The sequence below is a fragment of the Dufourea novaeangliae genome, unplaced genomic scaffold, assembly GCF_001272555.1.
Source record: "Dufourea novaeangliae isolate 0120121106 unplaced genomic scaffold, ASM127255v1 scaffold372, whole genome shotgun sequence".
In the NCBI taxonomy this organism is placed as follows: Eukaryota; Metazoa; Arthropoda; class Insecta; order Hymenoptera; family Halictidae; genus Dufourea; species Dufourea novaeangliae.
In genome coordinates this window covers 458,157-485,540 of record NW_015374259.1, presented here as the reverse complement: position 1 = coordinate 485,540, position 27,384 = coordinate 458,157, and positions in this window count along the sequence as shown.

The following is a 27,384-nucleotide window of genomic DNA, read 5'->3' as shown; positions in this document are numbered from 1 at the left end:
GTTGATATTCTGGTTACATTTACCGGTATCACATCTGTCATTTCCTTTTTTATTATAAACCTTATTCTGTAGTCTTTACTACTGCGTACTTAATTTTCATTTAACATGAACATGGATCATTTAATTATGATAGCTCTGTAGGTGCACAGTGACCCATAAAATGCCGTGTATGCAGGAACAAGAATGAAGCATAATTTGAAAATCGGAAATAAAATGTTATTTACAAAGTTTTGTATTTAAGAAAATCAATTTATTCGAGATGATCAAGTTGGCTGAGACACCATGTATGTATGTACAAACCCAAAGCACTTAATAAATCTATAAATTATTAATATTACATGCTTCCTAACAATTCTATACATTACAAGTGACTAATAAATATATCTTTCAGCAGTCCTTTTGCGTGTGGATCCACATATTAAATGAAGGGTTAATATGAAAATAATACTACCTTTCACTCACGTAAAATTTCTGTGGCATGTGGCATTTTCTGAGATGACCTTGTACAAAGCACGTTAGCATGCAACAGTTCTAATTCCGTAAATTTAAACTGATTAAATAATTATCCTTTCATCGGTGCTTTTACTTGCGTATATACATATTAAATAAAAGATTAATATGAAAATAACTCTCGTTTAATCGTATAACTTAACATTTGTTTGACGTGTGACGTTTTCCAAAGAAACTGTTGCAATTTAATGCGACGACCTTCTTTCGCAAAGTATCTACGTTAACATGTTAGGCTCCAAAGTGAAGCTGTAGAATATACTTGAAAACTAAACTGATGATCGTACCGTATGGCTCCGTCGTTTCAAGAACACCGTTAAAGAAAGTTTAATTCGAACGAGTCCTCCTGAGGATATCACAGAACGAAGTTGCGCGAGCAAAATGTCAGGAGTAGGCAGCAACGTAATTTGATCTTTTCGAAAGAAGCCCCTTGGCTCCTCCTCCGGTTTCGCATAAATATCACTTGGGAGATGTTCCGTTTCGTTTATCGGCCTTCACGGAAAGATACATCCAGTCGCAAATAGAAAGATAAAATACTATTTATTTGACAGATATTAAACAGACACGATTCGCTTTGCCGCAGAGCAAATTTCTAGAGTCAACTTTAAATTTTAGATTTAGAGCGTTATCGAGGCTTTAAGACACCAGGACAGGTCCTTAGTATAATGCAACATGAAACTAGTATCTCTTCAATGTTTACTTTTTAATTAGCTGATACACCTAGTGGTTGTTATGTATCTCAAGATTACTAAATTCTGTAATTATACGTTACGAAAACTAATATTTTGTGAGAAACTATGGAGCATGATGATAATAATAATAATAAACATTCGATACGTAACATATTTAACGTATGCGTGAAATATTTAACTGAAAAATGAAAATATACAGTGTGTGATGAAATTATTAGAGCCATCTGCATAAATTGACAAGGTAAATTTAATTATTTTTGTGTATTTTTAGTAGAAAATTCTTAATTAAAAAGTTTTCAGTCTAAAATCTTGATATTGCTAATTTATTTCTACACAAACACAAAGGAAAACATTTTTTTCGTGACACTCAGTAGATAATACAATTTTGATACTGGTATTTACATTAGCTTTCCATTAAATCAAACTGTGTTTTTCCATTAAATCAATTGTGTCACTAACTGACCGTTTTAATAAACACGAATGTTATTAATTCTCTTTCGATTGAAGTGACTGCCTGAACATTTGCTACATTTTGCTGGTATTAATATTTAAGTTTTAGAGTAAATATACACTTACAATGAGGTTGGTATTCCTTTTGGTGTTTGGAAATTATTAAGAACGAAAGGATTTTAGAGACTGCAGTTACAAAGAAAGTTACAATATAAGAGTTTAATAATAATAGACTTCGTTTTTCAACTATTCGAATTTTAATATTCAAGAAACTGTAAAATTAAGATACGACTGGACTGATATGTCTGACTTATTCTTGATTGTCTCTACTTATTATAAGAACCGGTGTTATGTATCCACGTTAGAGAAGCTCTTAAGAACAGAGTACATGTATACACCCTTTCTAACTGAAGACAGTATTCTACTAGAATTTTCTGTATTCCCAGAATAATACAATTACATAGTATTAGAAAGTTAATAACATTATGAAAAAAATTGTAATTTATAATTTAAAATAAAGATTGACGCAAAATAAAGGAAAGTATTTTTCTTCCTCGATAACTTCATGGGAACAACAGAAGATTCGCTGATAGTATTGCAATATTTCTGCATTGTGAAAAACAAATAAGGAACGTCACCTCCAGCATAATTCAATTGCAGAAGTTCATTACTGTTTTGCATCAAAGTTTCGGCATCTCGACGGACGTTACAAAGTTTTGATTGCTTAATGAGCTCGTTAGTGCTTCCTGAATTTTGAAGGGCTTCCTGTGTCGTGAAAGGGTTCCAGCCATCCCTTTCTGTAAGTTTCATTGACGACCGAGTAAAATTTGGTGAAAAATTCTACGAATAAGGTAGGCCAGAATATAACGCCCTAGACTAAAATCTTAGTTTTCCGTAATATACTACATTCGTGCATTTCAATATCGTACTTTGTTCCCATCATTTTATAATGGTTGACAAATTATTCTAAAAGGGATGGTGGGAAATGCAATAAAAATTACCACCTTAAATGTTTCTTGAATTGAGAAATGAGAAATAAATTTTTCAAACAATAGTTGTTCTCAGAAAAGTCATTACGACCACATGATAGCTCGTTCTACATCAAATAATTGCTGCTTAAACGATGATTCTTTTATTCCCATGGTTTTACAGAATTTTTTGAAATTCGGTCGCGACGTAACGATAATTTTATTTCAAAAACTTATTTCAAATCACCTTATGAGTCTCCCATTTCCGGGTCCTCCAACATTTTTGTTCCACCTTGTATCTATAGACACGCAATAAAGGTAAAATCAAGAACTTTAAGATTGAGGTTTTATATTTGAGGATTTATGTTCGAGATAATTGAAAATTTATTTGGAAAGTACCATCACTCAAGTATATACCTACTTATTATTAATAATTTCTATTTGTGTTACCTTGAACGATTGAACATTAACAATAATACTATCAATTATCACTAACAATGCTATAGTTGTATCCATTTTTCATAATATACTGTTTTTTTAATTCCAGACAAAATGAAAAGTAATAAACAGACTTCATACTATTACACATGTAATTGTGATAATAGCTTATTCTTGTCAGGGAATGTCCTCAGAACCAACATCTTTTCGTTGAAACTAGCATAAATTTGTCGAGAATTAAACACTATTGAACATTTATTTTTAGTGTTTGCTAAAGAACGATTTGACGGGGTGAAACAGCTGTATAAAATATATTTTTTACGACTACGTGTAAACTGGTCGTCGTATCGAAAAATGTTTGAAACTAAAGTTGCTTAGTTCTTAACGTAGAATTATATGAGTGCATGAAAGTATGAGTTATCTGTGGTTTTTAAAAAAAAACTATCCCCCTACAAGGATTTAAAAATTTTTTTATGTTACTGTAATATCGTTAGGTATAATTATATTGCGATGAAATTATAGTAGCTTTAATGTCGTAATACAGTTATAATGATACTCCAATATAAAAAATGTTTTTATTCTTTGTGTGATGAGATTTTGCTTTTAAAACCACATATGACAAATTCCTTGTACACCCAAATATTTTACGTAAAAAACTGAGCAACTTTTACTTAAAACCTTTTTTGATACGATGATTAGTTTGTTTCGAATAACAAAATTTTAGGTGCTTTTCACCCCCTCAAACCGTTTTGTAGGATAAACAAAAAATACGTGTTCAACCGTTTTTAATTCTCGGCATATTCATGCCAGTTTGAACGAAAAAGAATGTTCGCTCATACTATTGTTTAAGTTCTGAAGACCGTTAACTTTTTATAAACATCTAGTTTCTAATTAACAAATCTTATTTATCGCAGAGACGCGAACTGTTTAATCGAAACTGTTCTCGCCAGAACTATCCAAACCCAACATTGCCTTCCTCCAAATCCAATACTACGCATTCCCATAATTCGACATAAACTTTGAATAGACAATCAACATAAAAATAATTGAAAGGAAATAATTGTGTATATATTAATAAAGCAGTCACACGAAGCTAGTGGTACGCCAGAAAATTGTGATAACTATTCGGCGACTCAACACTGCGAATCGACAAAACACGGGGTTTCGATCGAAACTGGGCCGAATCGCGTGACAGGGCAATTTACAAAGTCGACACGGTAAACCCTATACCGTTTCACTATTTGATCCCCATATAAATTATAACTTATGAAAAGTTTTCCGGTCGGTCTGACGATCATGGCTAACATAACGGTGCGCAACAGCGGCGGCGGTTCCCAGGCAATTTTCAGTAACAAATTGTCCGGACACACGGCAGCTTGTTAATGCAAACGTAACGCTAATAATGCGGCGCGAATTTATTGGTGTCGTTACATTAAAATGAGTTTATTTAAATCGGGCCGCACGCCGGTGACCACAGACAAATCGTGGTGAATTTCGGATTGATCGCGGACCAGAAACAGCAACGTGACGTTGAACCTTTTATGGAACCTCTAAGAATAATTATCGCGTCCGATAACGTGTTTCCAGGCGTGTACTTTTGCGCGGTGAAATTGTGTCGACATAATAAAGGGGTACTTTGTATTTCGAAATTTATGGAAGTTTCCGGAATGGTTTGCCTAGCTATTGCAGATAAAAACTTCCAGTCGAAAGCATAAGTTGGCCGGCGACTCTGGATGTATGTAAAATCGACGAGCTGCAAATATGTCTCATAAGCAGTTACGTACCCGATGAAACTACTAAGCCTTTAATCCCTTGAAGAATATAAACTATGAAAATAGAGGTAGTGACATATTGCTTTTCTTGAAACAAGAATTGAACAGGTCAAAATTTGAAAATGTAGATGTTTCTTGTTTGTATGGTAAATGTGAGTGTACAAAACAATGAAATTCTATCGAGATTTTCAATTTATTTTTAGTCGTATGAAAGTTTGGATAATAAATTATTGAAAATAAATACATGTGTCATAAAGTACCTAGTACAGAAAATGTGTGTTTGTGTAAACATTTGCAGTCAAATGATGATGTTTCACGGCTTCGATGAGACGTATATGTATATACAAAGTATAAATGTCGAAAACTTCTTTGAAATTCACTTTACTGTCGTAGTCTATGTTTTCATGTATAGTATTTTAGTAACCATACGACCACTAGATACTAATTTTCATAATACAGACAAGTATTCTCCGTCAAGTAACGTTCAAACTTTTTTACTGCAGTTCGGCTAGACAATTGTTAATGTTTAATTTCACTAAAACAATCAGCAAATCTTTTTTAGAATGAATGATTTGTTAAATAAACTTTTCGGGAAACGACGTCTGAACAATTGTATGTTTTCACATTAATCATGTTCGTCGCGTTATCCAACCTAACAAGGGAATATAACGAACCCGCACACGCCGATTTTAATGAAACTTATACATAAGAAATACTTCTCTAAAAATATTTTTTTTTTTATCATAACAGCTGCCAAATATGTTTTTTGGAATATCTCGGTAGTCAGGAGTAAGAAAAAGCAATTTTTTAAAATTATGTGTCCTTGAATAGGGAATTTGGTCACATGAGAAAATTAAACGATATATTCATATTTTCAAAGTACTATCTAAATAAATAATTTTTTCTTAAATTTTCTTGCGTGACTAAAGTCTTCATTTAAAAGTACACAATTTGAATGAAAAGAGTATTGTTCTACTCCCTCTAGTTTACGAGATATTCCAGAAAATATATAACGCCTTGTAGCGAACGTATCCGTATCCTATGCTTAAACAGACAGGATTGTAAAGCTTGCACAGTACGACGTTAAAACAATCCAAGGCATGTATAATCGAACTATGATCACACAAAGTACTCGTACCTAATCAACACGTGAAATCATCATAGCAAACAATTCCCTAATTGTGTTAAACATTGCTGCTCAGTGAAAAGGAAACAGAAGACCCGCACCGCGGACAAGACAATTATGTACACGTATTCGAACAAAATACGTGACCATTCCCTTTTGAAGGCTTGCGCCGCGCCGGGTCCGCAAACGAGCGATGTAACGTCATGCACAAAATTAGCAATGGAAATGCTTTGTCCCATTTTACGGATGGGCAGCCTGTGTAAGCCGCGTAAGCCAGAGCGAAGTCGTCTGCCGCCGCACGTGCAAACGTAGTTAATGTTCCGATTTCGGAGCGGGACTAAACCACTGACATAATATGCCAGGGTAAACACTCTGTCGAGATTCCTGAACATTCTAAACAGCATCAGACGGCCCGTCGTGCGTTATTAACTTCGTTACGAAAGAAGAATCAATGGTCGGGATCGCGAGCAACTTCTCTTATGCGTTCCGGTCCTGTTTCGTCAATATCGTAATTGAATCGGTTCAATGATAACGGCTATTTGATTCGGACATCATTAATACGTGCGTCGAATGAATTCGAATGGGCGAAAGTGCAATTTTTAATTCGATGTTTTGCTGTTTCGGAGGAAATTGTGAGTTTGCTTTGTATTGTACTACCCAAAACAATTAGTGGATATTATACTACAAGCAGTTTGCTTATAACAGTCAGTTTAAGAGGTGTCTTTAGTGAGTCAAAAAGTCGGAAAAGCAGTTTAAAAGCATTGTATCCTGTCCGTATTTTTAATTATTTTTAGTAGTTTTAGTTATTGTTTATGTTATCAAATACTTAATTATTGTAGTGATTATTTCTTCTGATGTTGTTACATGTGTTTAGTTATAACGTGATCTTGAACGTTGTAGTACAATAAACTTGTAAAAATGGCTTTAACTATTAAGGAAAAAGCAGAACCCACTATGTGGTGAATTCTATTTAAGAAGAATTAAAAGTGGAATTAAACTGGGAACAATTTCCTTTGTAGAAGACGAAAATTACTTCTTCTTTAACAGTTACAATAAAATACTTAATAACTGTAAAATCGACACTTGGAGAAGTCATTTCGGAGGAAACAGTCCATTCAGTTTTAACTACTCGATAAGAAAATGCGGGAAAAGTCTCCACGCTTAACTCATTACCAAACTGCAATTAAACTCACATAAATCGTCGGAAGTCTAATCACGAACGTGGCCATAGAGAATTAGTGTTGAATTATAAATACAATTGAAACAATGTTAAATTACATATTCGGGATCATGATGAAGGAATATTTTGTTTGTAGAAAAAAGAAATTGATACAAAGTAAATGCAAGGACAAATATGAGTGAAATAAAATAGAACACAGTTTTCGAAATTTAGCAAAGACTATAGTGTCGTACGAGATAAAATACTATGGCAATACTTGTTAATTCAATAACTAACTTTAACCTTTAAAATTCATGTGTTCTTACATCTTCACAAGTTTAGAGTGCTTTGTTTTCCGTAAAATTAATAGTTTGTGTTATGTGCGTGCAATAATTATTTTTTTCCTATATAAAATGAATATGTCGGTCTTATAGAAATCAATATTAAAATTCGGATCATTATAATTAAAAAAATTCCGACATTTATTGCTTTTTAATAACTGTTTCCCCATAAAGAATATGCAACAATAAGAAAATAGCTTCCAATTTGTATAATATTTGCTCAGCTTAATTTGATGAAAAATGTGCCAATAACGACTTCACTATTTTTAACAAATGAAATATGTGATTCCAGAAAATTTGAAAACGTATGCTTCCTTAATAATATTTCAGATTCTTTTTTATCATAAAGCTCAAAAAAAACTTCTTAATAGAAGTTATATAGCTTTACATTAGGTTTAACAAATAAAAAGGAGAAAGTTTACAATACTACAACAGTAATTATACCATTCATGCATGCTATACTCTGTCATGTGCAACTCTGCTAACCCCTACCACAGATCTAGAACCTTAGCTCATCACTTAACTTTATCGCAGTCCCATTTCAATCTTCGAACCGAAAAAATGCTCAGCCATAACTGGAGATTGTATTTTTTGATAAAACCAAATACTTGATAGCATGCCGCAATGTATAGTTTCTGTAGTAGCGATCTCATGTCCAGTGGTGGGTACAACTTATATCATTTTAAATTATTTAACAGGAGAACTTTTTGGGAGTCTAGTACAGGACCTTTCCAAATATGGTTCCTTGCCTCTTCTTTGACCCTGAGTTTCTATAATTTCCATCCTTGTATAGGTACCGACGTGTAAAGAAATCCACAAGAAGTCTATTTCTTTATTATTAATATTTCAAAATGTTCTCTAATTTCTTACGCCATTATTATTAAATATAAGGGAGAGACGATGCAAAAAAGTTAACAAAAAATTACGTATCTTAAACTAAATAACATTACTATTTTATTACAAGAAGAGCAAGTTGTTGATGCTTCTAATATTTTTATACGACAATTATATAAGAATTTTACCCCGAACACGCGTCATGTTTAAGTACAATTGACACAGTATCGCTAACTCAAGATGTCCAATCTATAAAAATCACTTGGACAATCTATAAAAATCACTTGATTTAAATTTTGTATACTCTATCACTACAAGAAGCTAAAATATTAATAATAATTAGTCAAACCACACGTCGCCAGATAACAATATTCCGGAGTACCTCCTGTTCTGCAAAGCACTATTACGTTGTTCTTGAAATGAAATGTACAATGAGACCCAAGGACACCGCGTAAATGGGGGATTAAAGGAAATTGTAACATTGTTATCCTGAAACAGCGTTGTCCGACAGACACATCCTAACTCAATTTTTAGCTTGCGAGAAATGGTGCGTACTTATCCCAAGGGTGCCCTTAAAAAATTCAAATTAACCAAATTGTACAGAAGAAATAGCAGACGGACGAATCATCGCTTGGCTACCCTGTCTAAATCCTGACCACCCTTTGCATCGTTGCCACGTTGTAGAATTTTAAATTTCTCGCCGGTTGGAATACCATTCCATCCGGTCTAATTAGGTCAGAGCTTGTCGGTAGGTGCTTCTTCCCTTTTAAAGCTATTGATGTTCGGCGAATGAGGCAATTAGAACGGCCCAACAAGAGGCCAAGAAAACCAGGGAGAGAACATCTATCGATTTTATCTTTAAATTTAGGGATTCGTGGACCCCTCGTATTATGGTCGAATGAACCACAAGCTGTAAAAAGTCCGTATCGCATTCAAATTTTTGATATGCTTTTGATGTTAAATAGGATACGATAAAATGCAAAAAATATATCCATAGATCATGAACAATTGTGTTCTAACAACGCTGAATAATTACATGAAGCTTCTAGAAAGTATAATTAGAAATTATAAATCATTTTCAGAAATACTGTAATTAGTTTGTGATTTGTAATGTGTAACGTAAAAATATCTTTCCATTCTTGTCAGAATTACTTTCTTTTAAAATATCCTTTTTGAAAATCTGTGATAAATTCGTTCACTGAATATTGAAGAATAAATTTGTGCAGATGTAGTTTTTAAACATTCCAAATAACTATGAATTTTTGTTAATAAGAATTTTTGTAATATTCGCATGACATATTACGTACTTTAAATTTTTATGTTTATATGTTATGGGTTTAGAGATACTTATTTCACGTGTATTTAAATACAGGTGTACACGTGTATTTCACGTAGACATACATTAATACGTGTCATTTTAAGTACACGGTTACACGTGTATTATTTCACGTGAATTTAATACACGTGTACTATTTCATGTGTATTTAATACACGTGTACTATTTCACGTATATTTAAGTATACGTGTATTAACATATTTGCATTTTGATTTCAAGATGATTGAATTGATTGAACCAAGATGCACCGCTGTACACTCATCTAAAAAGGAAGCGTTACGGATGTAATAGTAAGAAGACACAATATCGTTGTACTTCAAACATTAGATTATTTTAAATACTATGTAATTATATAGAATTGGGTACACCTCGTCGATTTCAATGACTTTGATATATGTATGTTATAAAGATTAATGTCCTGAGTACTTTTATATACATGGTGTTAAAGAAACTTTAAGGCAATTTCACAGGGTGGATTTTACATGAAAAACTACTTGTAAGACGAACATCATGAATGACGAAATTGCGTTGAAAACTTCGTTTCCACATGTCCGAATTTTCGTTTATCAAAATACTATGAAATGAGAAAATCATCATCAGTAGATTTTATTTCTTTCAGGTTGTACGAAATAATGAAACACGAATATAGGTTAGGAAGAGATACATGAAGTGATTATTTTACGATATTGTATTCACCAATATTCTACGCATGTGTGACTATCATTTACCGTATGCATTGTAAGCGATCGTCATTCTGTTAGTTGACCAGATTAATTTGACTAATTGGAACCTCTTGGGAGGCGATTGAGTACTAGCTATTAGTTCACAGCTGTATGTATAAGCTTACATAGCGGCTTAGAATTCAATGTATTGCGAGATTAAATTGAATTTATATTTAATTAAAAGCACGGATTAATGAATGTTCGAAATTTCGAAATGATGTAGAATGATATTCGTTGTTACTCTTACATGCAATGTTTATGAGTCTCCTTCATTGGCGTAACTAGAATTTTTTTCTGGGGGGGGGGGGCAGGTCCCCTGCTTTCGCCCATAACACTCCCCATCAGGCACCTGTACGTATTTTATACCATTATTTTGCAATAATTATTTACATGTTTATTTAACAGTGAAACTAAGAATAGAAGAATATAAACATAATTCATAAAAATAAAAGAAATTTGAGATTGATTAAAATCAAGAGTATATTATATGCAGACACTGATAATTAAAATGTATCGTCTATAAGCTTCAATTCGTTGTTTTTTTTCTGCAAAAATATTTTTCACATTCTTAAGCACTGGTTCTCTTAATTGCAACCGACCCTCCAATTGTTGTTGCAGGATTATTAGTTAAGTAGAATGTAAAAATTAAACGGCTTAATTCTAATACAATCTTACTTAATACTTTAAAGTAATGAGTATAGTATTGTATTCTTGCGTTGCATATTGCATTTAGCTCCAAGTATTTATGTTTTATAACATAAGATTTTATCGACTGACTAATGTTTTTTTTTTTACAAATTTCACTCATTTCTGAACAGGGGGGGAAGTCCGCATTCTGGGGGGGCCAAGCCCACCCTGGCCCCCACCTAGTTATGCCAATGGTCTCGTTAAACAGATATGTAATTTATGTTAACATTATTGATCGCCTGAAATGTACACGTAATTGTGTTAAATATTCACATCCAGACGGTAATAACTTCTATTTAACTTTTGGTACAGATTGTATGATTTTATGAATTGGGAGAACCACTAATACATAGATGGTATTAAGCTACAATTGATAATTTTATAAAAATTTTGGTAAAACTGTAGAAAAGCTGCCTACCCTCCGATTTGGATAGTTTTGGATATGTTATAAAACTCGACATTTTGAACAACTTTTTCCTATACATATAACGGAGGGAGTTGCTTAGTTTCAGAGATATTTGCGAAAAACTACAGAATTAATATTTCAACAGGTAAATTTTTATAAATCTTTTTCATCCTCTTATCCCACAGAAGAGCTCGAAATACGGGGAGAAATATATCACACCTATTATATTAGCAATATCAATGAACTTGAAATTACTATTTTAGAGATCTATACTTATAAAGCACGCTAATTAAATTACACGTTTATTAGTAATCACCATTATATTACTTAAAATTGGTTGCAGATCTTGAACCTTGGTTTCCAGATCTAGAAAGAATGAAGGATCCACGTTCTGTGGTATACCTTTGTATCAAATCTTCCCGTGTAATTCCTAGATTCTCATAGTTCGGAAGTTTTGCATTTACTGAAACTTCAACAAACATCAGCGCTGTGCACGTTCCCCGAACTCACGCGGCTGCACGGAACGTGAAGATCGTGCGGTTTGATTAAACTTTAATGATGGAAGTATGAATAAATCGCGCTGACGTGAGACGACCGTACCAACGAACGCAGATCCAGATCATAATTCTTTATTACGACGGTCCCATTCTAGTCACCAAAAGGGTTTCAGTTTCTTGAAAATTTTGAGTGCAGTTTAATACACGTTACTTCATACTGATGTCATCAAATCTTGAATCAACACATTTTAGCGAATATTTCCAAACGTGGTACAAATTTAGAATTCATATATTCTGATATCTTCTGCAGATACTGTTGCAGTAAAAATTCACAAACGCTGATGAAGTATTTTATACTTATTCCAATCGTTCGAAGTGCACAGAGAGAACGAACATATTCGGCATGGTATGTTGCACGAGTTTAGTGAATGAATCTCAGGTATTCGAAAAGTCATTGCTAAGAATACGCTGACTGTCACGATGGTTACCGATGATTGGCGCCATAAATTTAGATGAAAAAGCATTGAATTCCTAAATGGGAACATTTAATGTTTTATGCAGATAATTAGTAGTAAAGTAGCAACTGTTAACAAACACTCAAGGTGTTACACGAATGCTGAAGATGGTTCATAAAACTTCATCGGAGGAATGACAGTCTTAAATGTCAACATAGCGTTAAGAGATTTGCAGAGCTTTATAATTAAATGGTAAGGTTATTACTGAAAAAGATTCGTTAGTAATTATTAGGTTATTCTACAACATATGACATTTTTTGTCGCCAATAAATGTTATATGCTGTGCAATAACCTAATAATTACTGACACTTCTTGACGTCAATAAATATCATATAGTGCGTATACAGTAGCCCTCAATGAGTGTTCGAAGAGTCTGCGGCACTGACAAGGATAGGTACTTAGGTGTAACGTTGACGTTTTAATGAGGTTTCGCACAATGATAGAGCTTGGAATTCCGAAGCCCATGATATTTGCCTTCAGCCGTATATAGCCATTAGTTTATGAAATATTTAATATTTAGTACCGAGGAGCCTTTGAACACTCATCGAGGATTTACTGGAATGTCAGAGATTTTATAATCTCTTACATTCCATAATCTTGATTCTATAATCATTAACCATAATTAAGATAAGCTTATAATTCGATAACAGACTGTGTCCATTTAGATGGATCTTCAATTAATAGCATTCATTCTAAAATAAGCTGCAATCATTCCAACTCCACAGTTTCAAAACGACACTTTTATGCAACAACTTAATGTTTAAGATTTGGCTCAGTGCTTGCAAATAAATGATTTATTAATTACTGACAAACCGTTGCTTTTCACTCATTTTACCATTATTTATTTGATGGTTCAATAGTTCCTACGAGAGGATCAATCAGCTCGAAATTCAAGATCAATCGATGACGTTTCTTCGTTAAAGAAACATTTTTATTCCGGATAAATTGTTCCATGCATAGACGTACTAAGTATTTTTTGACACAATCAAGGTCAAAATATTGATTGAACGAGTAACCGAATATTTTCCTCGTCTGTCATGCTATTTCACTTTTCAAACACGCGTCATGCATATTGTATGAACGACTGGACTCGGCTCCGAAACCGCACGGCGGCCTCGCGGTAATGTTATCCCAGAAGCCTCCCAGATGCATACAGCCACTGTAAATGCACACCTTGGATCGAAGATTTTGAAAAACGATAAAGCAGACGTAACCGCAACAGAGCTGAAAAAAAAAGTTAGAAAAACGAACGGTGTGAAAGGCGAGGGACGTGTAAATTTCCCTCGGAAATATTAAATGGAAAATCCAGCCCTATTTAAATAGAGGGTGTTAATAAAAACGTGGGACATTTTTACAGGGTAGATTCTACATGCAAATCTAGTACGAAAATCCAAAATGACGAAATTACTTTTCAGACTTCATTTTCCGAATTATTAATTGCTGAAAATACGGACGAAATACGCGTATAATACGTCTAATTCGGCAATTTATTCCACTTGAGAGGTGCGCTTTTCGACTGTTTCACCAGGTAGTTTCATTCATTTCATTTCATTCATTAATTTCACTAGGTCATCGATCAATTCCTTCTATCATCTTGGAATCGTCTGTTCGAGTAATGTATAACCCATCGCACCAAATGTAGGTATTTCATACGTATGGACAAGTTTGCAGAAATAGTTCATAAAAATTATTTATTTTTTTTTTTTATTAAATCTACATTATCACCTTCGAAGTAATCTCGTTTAACACCTACAAACTCACTGCAGCGTCGTATTTATTGCGTAAAAAATTGTACCAGCTCTTCCTTCGATATGCTCTTTAGCACCCACGTTATTTTTCGTTGTATAGTTTTTATATTCCTGCATGATGTTTTTGACTTTTGGGAACAGGAAGATGTTACCCGGGACGAGGTCAGGAGAATAGGGCTGGTGATCAAGTACAGTGTTGTTAAAACGTATGAGAAACTATCGAACAAGAAGCGATGAGTGTGCAGGTGCTTCGTCATGGTGATGGACTCATTGTAACCACTGCTAGCAACATGTGTTTACTAAATCTATCACTGCAAACAAACCAAATGTCCTATGATAGTGAAAATTCAACTGTTGGTAGATAACTCTATCAGTAACACGGCTCAATAGAAGAAACTGCCACAATGTTGCCGATATAGGAGAACAAAACGTTATTCTGTAAACCTTTGCCCATATTTTCAACAATTCATAATTCGGAAACGAAGCCTCGAACGCAATTTCGTCATTCCTGATTTTCGTCTTAATTTGACGTGTAGAATTGACTTTGTGAAACTGTCCCACATTTTTATCAATACCCTGTATTGGAGCACTATCCAAACAAACCTACGCCAATTGATAGCTGGATAGCCCAAAGTATGCGCCAACTACTGCTCGACGACAGACTTTTTTAGTTTGCATGCACACTTTTTCGAGATTGGTCGTAAATTCTTCAAAGTCAAGGGGTAAATCTTTCAAACTCTGTGAAGATAATGAGTTAATTAACAATCATTGAACTTGATCTATTAACTAAAAAGTTGTTCAGATGACTGATGAGGTGTTCATTTCTTCGCAATTTGTAAGCTAGTTTTTTCGAATAATATTGGTCGTAATGTGTAATACGTTACGAGTACACAGATGGCTTAAATGAATCGATAAAAAGGAAGAAAAGAATCAAGATTTGAGGCTTTCAGGGCCTGGCATCATACAGTTCTTACTTTTTGTAAAAACCAAAGGATACTTTCCAAGAAAAAATTGGGAAACGCATATAATGAAAACCTCTAGCAGCATGAACAGGGATAGAAACCACTAACTGAACTCAAGCTCCCTCCTTCCATTGACCAACTAAAAATGCCTTCTGATTGGTAAGCAATCAACCGAAGCATCAGCACGCTTCAGTATATTAGTGGAGCACCACAAGGCACACACCAGTATCAGTACGACTTTTGACCCCCTGATAAAGCTAGTTGCAATGCTTGCGAAACGTTGAGAAAATAATTAATTCGTGTTCATAACAATAATATTAAACGTGATGATTATTTTGTACGTGAAAAAAAAACTCCGAGCTTCTGTGAGAATTGAACCCAAGACCTCTTTTTAATTTTGCAACGAACAGACAGAAGATAATCCGTTTACGACCATATTCAGACGTATCGAACACTCATGATCTGACAACACTGCGTGTTTTAGATTTGGTAGAATTTTAGAAGTTTGGTTAATTGATCTCCAGTTGGATTGAACGTAGTTCCCGGAATTCGTCGTTCTCGTAACTTAGAGATCACTAAAATCATAGGCTTTCTCACCTTTTCGCTTTGGGCTAGGGCAAGAATTGCCAAGAATTTGAATGCACTCCTTTTTCATGTTTTCGATCCTGAGGATTACGTACTTGAAATCGGAAACTGGGCAAAGTTTTAAAGACCAATTAGAATTTTTAAACATGGTAATATTTGAAGTAGTCGCTTGTGCTTAAAGTGACTACACTTATCGCATCTTGTCCCAGGTCACCTGACAATTCTATTTAATCCGAAAAGTTGAAACAATTTTATGTAATAAAATTAGTCGTTTAGTTTTCATTTTAGTTTTTAGTCATCACTTTTCAAAATAAGACTGTGGTTTATCTTCAACGTTGATTCATTCAATTGTTACGTTGATAGGTAAGTGCCGCCCCTACTCTATCGTCTCGCGGGAAATTCAAAATGGATTCTTAGATGCAGCTACGGAGCCAAAAGCTTAAAGTGCCGGTACTACACATTAGATGGGTCGCAAAGTTCCGTAATACAAGTCTACTCCTAGGTATACTTCGTCGGTGACTATAATACAAAAAATATGGCATTTTGTGTTTGTGTAGAAATAAAATCAGGATATGAAGATTTTTATACTGGATAATTTTTAATTAATAATTGCCCACTAAAAACACCCAAAAATTAAGCTTAGCGTATATAATTATAAAAAATAAAGTTAAAATTGTAATGTCGTTAATTTATGCAGGTGATTTTAATTTAATTACATTAATTAATTTCATTTTAATTAATTTAAATTCGATCACCCACTGTACACTCTATGCAAAAATTAGTAATACCGAAGAAACGTGTTCAGTCGTTCATAGAAAGTTTTATCGTTCTGAGAGCTCGTCATGCCACAACGAGAAAACAATATAATAAAAGAGAGGCGGCACGCGTATTCTTTCGCATTATAACCCGCTTCCGGACGAAGCTTTTTTCTCACTGGAAGTAACAGATGAATCCACTTACCTCTTTATCACCCAACTGATGAACCCTGCAATGAAGAAATGCAGTCTGTCTGACCGCCGTCGTTACGTTTCGTGGTACGTTCATCTCAAACGTTGGTGCATTAGTCACGTTGTGACTGCTGAAAGCGTTTCCTCCAGGCAGCTTCTGCTCCCGCACAAAATTACCTGCGGAAGAATAATTTGAAAAAAGTGAGCGGTTGTTGTTATTCGGCACGGCCTGTGTATAATAAATTATAGCCGTTAAAGTTTATTTCGTAGAAAAACAGTGGCAAGTGGAAGAAATCTGATCATGTTTTTAAGATTTACTAGCTATCTGTTATAAATAGATAAAAATACTATATAGAGAAACTTCCAAACATTTTGTATTGTACAGGGTACTCGTAATGAAAAAAGTACGAAACAATGTAAAATAAAAATTAGTAATTATACGAATACTGTATTGTGCAGTGAGCTGCTATTAACCTGCTACACAGGTGATTTGGCGATCTCAAATATCTATGTTGATATACTTAAGAACGATGGAAGTTATTCTGACGAAGATTCGGTCACAATCGACGTGACTAGTCTATAATTTACACTAGTAGAGCTATTATGATATAGTTAAACAAAACAATAATTGCGTAAATAAATCAAAATATGAAAAGCTACTGAATGATGTAGTGGATTATAAAGGACGAGTTAGCTCGTCTTCAACGATAACAGATTAAAACCAACCATGAGTAATAAGTTATAATCATCCTAAAAAGAACTAGGTAGGTACATTTAATTAATTCATTTCAATATTCTAAGAAATGTTCCTTCAATGACGTCTGATACTTTGAATTACATTTATCAATTAATTATATAATTAATGACCATATATATGGTCATTAAATGTCAAAGAAATTTGTATCATTAATTAGAAGAAAATAAGATTTTGATTTGCAGGTTGCGTTAAACTCAGAATCCCAATTCTAATATATTGCACATACGATGGACAGGTGAGAGTAATCAACCACCCAGTCAACAAGAAACATCAGAAGCATTCAGATTCAGTGTCACTAATCGTTAGTTCTGGCAACGTTTCGGCTTCACACCAGCAATCAGGTTTCACCCTTAACTAGTAAATCACTCAGTTCAAAGAGCAATTGGACAAGACTCGTGTCAGTGTTATCGTGCATTGGGTGGGCTGCACTGAAACCGTTCAAATACTGGGTCAACGTGTTAGAGAGATCATTTAAAACTACAAAGATCATGTACACCGCAGATACAGTCGGCTGCGTTGTCGTGGCATGAAACGAAATACTTATTCGGTTTAGTTATCTAGCTTTACATCAGACCGTCTGTCATAATTATGATCAACATAAACATGAAAAAACAAATCAACGACGCATAGAGTTTTAAAAACAGTCGTCTGACTAGGAAAAAATATTTTTTGCTTTGAAAGTGTATAGACCATGGAGAACACGTTAGATTATTAATGATTACGATTTTTGAAAATTATTTTCATTATAAATTCGGAATATTTAAAATAATAAGGAACATTATTTTTCACCTGAAGACGATAGAACAATTAACGGGTACAAAACTCTAGAAATATAAAGAAAAACTTACGGCACCTTTCAATTTTTTTTCCCAAACTAGCTATTTCTGGCTTAATCTAGAAGATTAAAATGTTCTTTAACTATTAGAAAACAGACACACAATTTTGATTTCTGTGTTGTACCTAGATATACATACATTTTACCTTAACCCAGATAGCACCGTACATCCAAAGGAGGTCCGTTTCATGTCTGGTTGATGCCCGAATGTCCCATGTCCATTTTCAATATCCCTACGATGTTCGTAAGACTTAAATTTCGAATGTTCTAGAAACATCCGTCCCGAAAATTCTACGGATGTTCTCAAAACTTAAATTTCGGATGTTGTAGAAACGTCCGTCCCGAAAGTCCTACAGATGTTCCCAAGATCTAAATTTCACATGTTCTAGGAATGCCCGTTTCTTAAGTTTTACGAATGTTCGTAGGATTTAAATTACAGATGGTTTCGGTTAGTAATTTTGGTTCAATGTCATTTCGTGCAAGGTGATGGAACCCCATGAACAAGGAGTCATTCTTTAAAGAATTAATGGAGAAGTGTAACGACACTAGTGGTTTTGGAAACATGTTTTTTTTCTTAAACTATTTATCAACACAGAATCAGTATTTTACTTTGAAAATAAAAATAAACACAGTGTACACACAAATGATAACCTTCAGATATATATATTTCCATTATAATACCTTAGAAAAATCTTTTATTTATCAACAGGTACCAACTTGATCTGAGTTCTACTAAGTGCAGAAATTGCAGGAAAGTTAATCTTTTATTTATTAAACACAAACCAACCTATCCTAACTACTATCATCTCGCACAGGATGATATCTAACCGTAATTTTAAATATTTGGGAAACGTTTCTTACACGCCGTTTAAGACGTTACCGTATCATTTTTAAGAACTCTTTAAACGTCCCCAAAAAATACAGAGAATATTAGTCTTATACATTCGGAAAATGTTCAGAGAATATTAGCACAGGACGTCCTCAAGATGTTTCACTTTATGAATAGGATCTTTTTGGGACATTTATAGATCATAACCTAGGATTTCCTCCGAATGTATCAAACGTCCGTAACGTACGTCCCCCGGACGTACATAAAACGACGTATGTGTGATATTTAAGTACTGTAAATAATCCTATATATCTACAAATATCTATCAACAATAGGAATTTTGTATCTCGAATACCGCTAGACGACTACATGTCATAGCCAAAAGCAGCGTTCGCGGTCATTGCTCTATTATGCAACAGAAAAACTGGAGACAACAGCTGCCTGCGACGTTGGGAATAGGATTTACTATCTTTCGTCGGTGACTTCTTTCGGGGGCCAGAACCGGCGACGCTCCCTGAAATATCGATGAGGCGCAAGCGAGCGAGAAATCGTTGCTCATCCAGTTACATTCCTTGCCTGACTACCGCCGCACGCGATTTCGTTCAAACAGCATCGAACATTTTCGCAAACAATTCGCCGGATGATTTATCGCGAATCGGATGTTTGAAGAGCCGCCGAGTATACGCGAACAGCGGCATGCAAATCTTCGAAAATTTATTAACCACGCGCGCGCGGGAAACACGAACATATCTCGCGTAACGTGAATAATACGGATCACTGTTTGTCTTGTTGAGGGCAACGATGCTTGAAAAAATACAGCTTGTTGTGCTCGATGTAACTGTAACGTATGGCCTTCATGGATTTGCGTGTAATAATGTTCCCCAATGCGTTCGTTGTCAGATATCGAATTTATGCAAAAGAGTGTTTCGTTATGTATTTCGATTGTTTATAACTTTAAGTGTCGATCGATAATGTAATATGAAGGGCAAATAATTTAATTTTTATTATAAAAATTAATGGTCTGTTTGTTTCTTTGTATGGAATTATGTCGTACTTACAACGATGTTTAATATTTATACATGTTTATTTACATTGATCGTATACTACACATATGTGGTATATCTTGATTAGACATAGAGTTAGTCGGTGTAAAATGTAAAATGAAATGTTCTCACATGAAGTATTGTTATCATAAAAATCGAATTGAACGATTTTTTATACATATACTTATAGTATAGCGGCTGCTTTGTATACGGCTGACTAATGTGCCTGTTCATCACTGACCATTTCTACTTGTGACGAATACGGGCAGCTATACGTGAGTTTCCTGTTAATTTTTACTATATTTTTTATTTTGTAGTTTCATGCCGTTTCGTCATCAGCGACCAGCTGAAACAAATACGCTATTTTAATTTACATTATTATATCAATTAGTCTCGTTTCATTGAGAAATGTATTTTGGAAATATTTTTAGTTGCAAAGGTACTTCTTACATTATAGAATTATGTAACGTTTTTATGGACAAGTGACAGTCTCATTCTATTACTAACGTTTACAATAATTAAGAGATAGACTAGTAGAAGTAATTACTATTAGTCAGAAATACGAGGAAAATGATACACTTGCACCCCTCAAACTTTTAAACTTAACTTTACCAAAACCTTACCTTCATAGGTAACATTTTCATTCTCCTTTTTTTATCTACTTATATGTACAACCTTTTTCTTGCTATCGAAAGGAAAATATTTTATTTGTAGTGATTTCTGGTATAAAATCGACATTTATCATGTACATCTACATGCAATAGGTTTTGAGAAAGAAAGTCACAGCAACAATGTCACCCTAATTGCATTCTGCATGAAATTAAAGAAATGAAAGAAAGTGAAGCGGGAAAAGTAAAAGCGCAAGCTTGGTAACCGATCATTGTACACGGTGTTTCCAACGCAATTAAACGCAGAAATTTCTGCGAAGGAAGCAGTTGCACGTGTGTCTCTGAAATTTATCAAAAAGTATATTTCGCTGCGACCTCGAATGGTTATGAGAATCAGTCTTAATTACATACAGGGGGGTTCAGTAATTGCAACCGGTTAATTAGATTTTCAGTACGGCGTGCTCTTCTCGCTACAGAAATAGCTGACTGACGAAGAACCGGATAATAGCAATGCGAAAACAGAACTGCATTTCCAATGCGAAAGTTTAATGAAACAATTATTATGATTGTATTATAATCGTCTCATAGCAGAGATGTACCGTGATTATCTTTTGTTTGAACTGATTTCATCCGGATATTCAGCAATTAAATAAATCTTTATTTATTCGAAGACGATACCAATTGGACAAACATTTACTGTTTAAATAACGAGCATAATGTATTAATATATTATAATAGGTAATCAAGAGACTAAACGAAAATAAACTGGTTTAAAAATGGAAAACAATTGAAAGACATCGAAGGTTTCGTAGTTAGACTAGAGACAATAAACGCTTAACGAACAAGGTATTATAAGATTATTTGTTAATGCTTCTCAGGATTGAAAACTACATGTTAAAGTCAATGAATATTTATAAAAGAACTTGTTACAAAGTTCAATTTGTAATAGACATTTAAGACTGTTCTTTTTTAATATTTATGAACACTTTTTGTGGAGAACACAAAAATTTAGAACGAAACTTTATACGAAACTTACACTACTCATATTACAATAACGTATTTAAGTAGTTCATCTATGATTAGTCAAATTTTTATTTTCTCTATGAAGAATTGAGAAAAATATTATTACAGAACTAAATATTCTGTTTCAGGGACAAAATAAAAGTTGTGGTAAGTTTTTAATCAAATTTTTACGATCGATTCAAGATTAGGCTAGATGTTTCAAAATTTTTTATTCAGGTATAGGAAATAGCTGCGGACAATTAAATAAAAAAAATATATGTAAATATATGTATTGGAGATCCTTTTATAATACTATATACATTTAGGCAGATAGAGTTGGGCAATAAATAACCAAAAAAGAGAACAAGACTTAAAACTTTCTTAAAGCGTTTCATTCTTTCAATATCTTTCGATTCCGAGATCAACTAAACATTATGTTATTATAGGTACAGTACACTAGTAAATATGTTTCAACATTTCTTATCCCGTGGTTAGAATAACATAAAATAATTCTATTAAAAACTAGGCAGTGACTCTGAAACGAAGAAAACATACGACTAGGTATGATCTGATTTTTAATTACAATATTGGGTTCCATAAATTGTACATCATCTCTTTAATCACCTTACATGTCATTAAAAATAGCGAATTTAATCGTGTATCTTAATAATATCTCTATTTTCTTCATATATACTGGAAACGCTACAATATTACTCCAATATATAATAATTTTTACTAAACACGTTTAATTTATTTCATTACATACTGTATGTAGATGGTGAAATTATTTGGAAAATTATTTGTCAGTTCGGTGGAAATAACATTTCTTGGTAGTACCCTTGAAACCCCTATTGTTTCCTTCGACTGCTGCCTCGATCAATAAACAGAAAGCCACCGAAGAAAACAGAAACACTGATACGCCGTTCAATCGACGAGGGTAAGTAGTTTCACATGGAATTGTTTAAAGCTCACGGCAAAATTGATTCACGGTGGGAACAGTTTTGGTTACGTTGACCCGAATTGCTCGATTTGTCTGTGACAGGCCGGTGATGAGGCTAAAGGTTTGGCCAGAATTTCACAGTTGAATTTAGTGACGGTGCGCCGGAAATCCCTCGGAATTCTAGTTGGCTGGACGACATAAAGGGACTGTATACAAATTTTAACATCAGGTCTGACACGTGAACAAAGTGGAAAACGAAGTAGCTCATTTGTAGTGTACTATTAACCTCAGATTTCGCCTTACGATCATGCGAACTAACTGGTGGCTGTGTCTGTTTGTCTACCCATCCGCCATGATCTCTCCCTTCAGGACCCTTTATCACCCTATTTCCTCCATGTTTTCTCGTGCTGCTTGCCTTCTCTGTTACCACTGTTAATTAGAGGCTAAGTTCCGTAGTATTTACACGACTTCTGGATTACCACTTGGTAGAGTGAAATGGACTACTCCACATAGTTTAACAAATAAATTAACTTAAACCTATGAAATGAACTAATATGACCACTCATACCATAACGTTTATATCTCATCAGGAAATATCTCACGAGACCAATTAAAGAATTATAAAGTTTGGGGAATATAAACTCTGTTATTTCAAACGACATCATTTTTTATGTCACTACCAAATATTGACAAGTAATACAAGCTTTGCTTCATATCACAATTTTAGTTTCTCGTTGTAGGTTTTTATTAAGTATCGCAAAGTGGCACAAACATATGGGATAATACTACGGTTTACACCATAATATTAATTTCTTAAGGTAGGAAGAATATTCTTCTTGGAGTAACGCTACGGATTTTATTGGCGTTTTGGTATGTTGTAGTCTTTAGTGATATATAAACATATCTTAAAAAATTTGTGAAAACTTTTTAAATTGTTAATTTTGTAGCTGTTTGAAGTATAATGTCAACGTTTCTTCAATAAATCATAACTGTTGAACTAATGTACAAACTAATATACATACTGTTGAACTAATTACACAGTAAGATAACTGATCAAAATAAGCTTCATGGGTGTTTAGAGTGGAGACGTAAGAGTACCTAATAAAAATTATTTCAATTAAAAAAGAAATTTGTTAACCACTTGTTTTGCAATTGTTCTAAAGAAACGCAATGTTATAAGAGTATGAAACTATTTAAAATGTTGAAAAAATGGGGACATAGTCCTATTTGTTCTCTTTATAGACAATAGAACATACAATTGCAAACAAATGGAAAGCTTCAAGATGCGATTATTTATTACTAAAGACTACAACATATTCAAGTGTCTTTAAAATCCGACATGTTACTCCAAAATGTGTCCAATTTCGCTTGGAATAACCCTTTAATAATTCTGGTTTCACGTCGTATTAATTGTAGCCTTCTCGTTACAGATGCTTACAAGTTTCGTGAACTCCAACAGAAGTTCTTTATCGATAGGCTCCGGTAAATTAAGGGCCGTGGACGGGAAGTCTACGCTTGAGTCGAGGGCTATTGGTTCGAATATAATGCGCGGAATTATCATACGAATTCCAGCAAAACTAATAAAATTTCCATCATCGTGGGAAAGAGGAATTTGCATAATTCGATTCCGTCGACGTTCAACTGGAATTCCAACGGAGCGCAATAAAACAAAATTCGAAACTGAATATCGTTTCGCAAGACGATCTGCGTAGTTCGCGATTCCCTTCGACCGATATCCGTACGTGTCGGAAACGATACGACTTCAGTCGAGGCTGTGGTACAAAGACCACCGGCGAGATACCCTCCTCGTCAGACGACCGACAAGTCCTTTTACGATTGCAGTAAAAACCTAGTGAAATATCTCTTTCCTTCGTGACGTACAAAAGTCTTCATTTTTTTTTTCAGCACGTTCGTCGGAACCTCGATGAAAGCTTCTGCAATTCCTTGAAATCCAGCTTCCGAACAATCATCGAAGATTTATTGTATTTGTAGAGTTGATATTTGTGAATTTCTGTTAAAATTGTTCAACAAAGTTCCACCTTGTAGATTTTGTGTCCGAGAATATTTATTTAGAACGATTTTGCTCTCAATTCACCTAAAATCATCTTTACCACTTTGACGCGGATATTGCGCAAAACTGACTTTGGAGCTTCGTATTACGCTTAATTTTTAATATTTTGAAAGTTTTGGCTTCAGAGTACGCATTATATCCAGAGTGTAGAATTGTAAAATGTGAAAATGATTTGATTAATTTGTTGTTCTTCAATTTAACCTAAAGGAATCATTCATTTCAACCATCTAGTAACCATGTAGCCTGTTAAGTGTACACTCGTCAGGTAGGTCACCTGTTTTACTTATAGCATCTGTCTACTGCATATTCATCTTTATCGTTAAATTTAATTTATTTAATTTATTAAATTAATTTTGTTTATTATTACTATTCTTCTGTGACTCCTTGAATTTTTATTAGTTATCTAAACTTGTTTCGGAACTTGTTTGCTACTTATAATAACTAATGCAACGTGTTTTAGTGAATCAGACACAGTGACTAACGTAACTATTTTTTAAGTCGATTTATGAATCAAATTTGCCGATGTTCTCGATCAAACGAATTTCATTAATATTCCAAAAGTTGCAGTAAATATAATAATAACAGTAGGCACAGTAAGATACCAAAGTACTTCCGAGATATCTGACATGGTATCCCCACGATTTTTATTTGCACGATTTCCTACATTTGTATAATGTAAATGAATTGCACAAAAATAACATTTACCTAATAAACATTTTCCGTTAAAACGAGGACAAATACAAAACGAGTAAGAAAAAGGGGAACGATCAAACATATTAATTTAATGGTTAAATACACGCTACGATCTCGTCGACCGAGTTATCAGACCGAGAACCACTTCGGACACTGGCTCTTTTCGATATTGATTACCAATTTAAGCGGTGGAATCAAGCTTCTCTTAGGCGAATGCGTGGAATCAGTCAACCGTTACGGGGACATTTATGGAGGGTCTCGAGTGGTGGGTCCCATGACTCTCTTAATCCGCTTTTTCCGTTAATTAACAAAAATCCAACCCCTTTCGCGGGGTCCTGAAAATTTGCTAGTACCCACTTAAGTAACGAGTTGCAATATCCGTGGTACCTGAAAGCTTGGCTACTCTCAAGAATAGTATTACAATCATCTCCTAGCAGAAATGTGACCCGATTGTCCTTTATTTGGACTGATAATAAGTAGTTAACTAAATCTTTATTTATTTGAAGACCATAATTCGATCAGTGTTTCCTATTTAAACAATGAACTTTAAGTATTAATACATTGTACTATAATATATAATATGGTGGCGAAACAAAAGCAATTAGAATAGAAAAGGGAAGATGCGTTATTTAACATCTAAGGATTTGTAGTTGGACAAGAGACAATAGACTTGAATATATAAAAATCAACTAATTACAAAATTCATTTTTTCACGGACACTGTAAATTACGTTCAGTTTTTATCTTTAACATCTGTCGACACTTCTTGTCGGGAAGTGAAGAATTTTCAAAAGAACTTTATGCGGTACTGTCTACGTTGCATTAATGTTGAATTTATGCACTTCTTGCATTTCATTTTGTCAAATTTTTAGTTTCAATGAGAAGAATTGCTAAAAAATATTATGGAAGAATTAAATATTCAGTTTCTAGGGACAAAATATATGTTGTTAGAATTCCAATAAAATTGTTTTCGCCTGGTTCAAGATCGGGACAGATGTTAACAAATTTTTCAATGAAATATGAAAAATAGTTGCTAATAATTATATAAGGAAAGATATGTAGAGGTGTATAGAGTTAACAGTTTTGCTAAAGACCACTTAAGTAACGAGTCGCAATGTACGTGGTAAATAAAAGATTAGCTACGTGCAAGAATACGGTACCAGCTTCTGCAGAGTAAACGAAGCTGGTCATGTAAGGCTGGAGCAATCTGCAAATATTGCACATTTTCTTTCGCTTTCTGTTAAAATTCTGCGCTTTATAAGCAAAACGAGATCTTCCGGAGGCAAGATAATCCTCGGTGGCTTGTGTCTTTCTTGGGCTCATCTCTGCTCCCACTAGAGACAATACGATGTTTTCGATCTGATTCGATGGAAAACTGAGGCGGGATGGTTCGTCTCGTAAGATTAACCCCTTGCCCTATAACATCGAGTCAGACTCGTGTTGACGATTTCAAAATCGTTGAAATAAAGAAGAATATTATTCGATTTTCTTTGAGTCGAAGTGAAATGCCACGTTGCTGGCATTAAATATTTAACTTTTACAGTAAAAATACAGTTGTGATAAGTACAGAATTCCTTTCGTTTCTGGGAAACTATCGACAACAATGTAATCCTGGAATCTGCAGACATCAAGAAAATCGTGGGGCATGGGGTTAAAGCGTCGTAAAGAATCAGCCAACGTTTTACAATGACAAAGACGATTACCGTCGGGAAGCAAAGCGGATATCAGATTTCATTTGTTTATGCATTAGTTGCGCACTTGCTGCATCTTTACGCGCATTTAAATGCGTCTAAGAAATCTCGCTATTATTGGCTTTACCTTCAATGCATGGGAGATGATATGAAATGTGGTGTCTGAACTCCGAAGTTCCTCCGGCGAAATTGAAATCCTATTCAAATTATGTGGATTGCGGAAA